Source organism: Myotis davidii, unplaced genomic scaffold (genome assembly GCF_000327345.1).
Source record: "Myotis davidii unplaced genomic scaffold, ASM32734v1 scaffold150, whole genome shotgun sequence".
Classification (NCBI taxonomy): domain Eukaryota; kingdom Metazoa; phylum Chordata; class Mammalia; order Chiroptera; family Vespertilionidae; genus Myotis; species Myotis davidii.
In genome coordinates, this window is record NW_006283437.1 from 2,606,422 (window position 1) to 2,607,997 (window position 1,576).

The 1,576-nt window shown below is 40.2% G+C and overlaps 1 long non-coding RNA gene across 1 annotated transcript in view; it reads left to right on the top strand.

The window, feature by feature from the left end:
* LOC107183120 overlaps window positions 1–1,576 on the top strand; it is a 15,259-nt gene that overhangs the window by 2,874 nt on the left and 10,809 nt on the right. The window lies entirely within an intron of this gene.

A 1,576-nucleotide genomic window follows, 5' to 3' on the forward strand; every position in this document is an offset into this window, starting at 1 on the left:
TCTAGTCCTATATAAAAAAAGCCAAAAATGCAAATGGTCAAGTAATCTGTTCACCCAATCAAACCTTATATGGCTAATATACACTAAGCCCACTAAACTGCTTGCTATGACGTGCACTGACCACCAGGGGGCAGAGAGTCTACTGGTCAACCAGTTGTTATGATGTGCACTGACCACCAGGGGGCAGACTCTGACCTGTAGATTAGCTTGCTGCTGGGTTCTGGCTGAGGGCTCCAGGACTGCTAGTGGGCCCAGGCCAGGCAGAGGGGACCGCCCCCCCCTTCCCCCAGTGCATGAATTTCATGCACCAGGCCTCTAGTGTTGAATAAAAGTGGTGAAAGCAGACATCCCTGTCTTGTTCCTGTCCTTAGGGGAAATGGTTTTAGTTTTTGCCCATTGAGGATGATGTTGGCTGTAGGTTTGTCATATATGACCTTTATCATGTTGAGATATGCTCCTCTATTCCCACTTTGCTGAGATTTTTTATTAAAAATGGGTATTGGATTTTGTTAAATGCTTTTCCTGCGTCTATTGATATGATCATATGATTTTTGTCTTTCAATTTGTTTATGTGATGTATCACATTTATTGATTTGGAAATATTGTAACAGACTTGCAACCCTGGGATAAAACCCACTTGGACCTGGTGTATAATCTTTTAAATAAGGGGGCCTTGACTTACGAGTGTCCCGAATAACAAGTTTTTCGAGATATGAGCCGTCTCTCGGCTGATGTTTTGCTTTGAGTTGTGAGCTAAAATTTGATTACAAGCCATCTTCAGATACCCCACCGCTAGTTGGCGCAGCGAACGTCACAGTGAACGCCACAACATCAGCTCAGCATCACGTGTCTCACTCGTTCACTTTAATGATTTGACATACGAGTAATTTGAGTTAGGAGGTCTCTCACGGAACAAATTAAACTCGTAAGTCAAGGCCCCCCTGTATTGTACCAGCCTTGTATCCCTGGAATAAATCCCACTTGGCATGGTGTATAATTTTTTTAATATGTTTCTAGATCTGATTTGCTAATATTTTGTTGAAGATTTTAGCATCTATGTTCATCAGGGGTATTGGCTTGTAGTTCTCTTTCTTAGTAGTGGCTTTATTTGGTTTTGGAATTAGGATAATGCTGGCCTCATAAAGAGAGCTTGGAAGTGTTCCTTCCACTCGGATTTTTTGGAATAGTTTGAAGGGTATAGGTGTTAGTTCTTCTTTGAATGTTTGATAAAACTCTCTTGTGAAGCCATTTGCACCCAGGCCTTTGCTGGGAGTTTTTTTTTATTATTATTACTGCTTCTATTTCATCAGTTGTTGGCCTATTCAGGTTTTCTGATTCTTCCTGATTCAGTTTTGGGATATTGTATTTTTCTATCAATTTTTCCATTTCATTTACCTTGTCCAGCTTGTTGGCATTTTCTTACAATCCTTTGTGTTTCTGTGGTGTCAGTGGTTATTCTCCACTTTCGTTTCTGATTTTATTTATTTGGGTCCTCTCTTTTTGTTTCTTGATGAATCTGGCTAATGGTTCATCAATTTTGTTTATCCTTTAAAAGAACCAGCTCTTGGTTTCATTT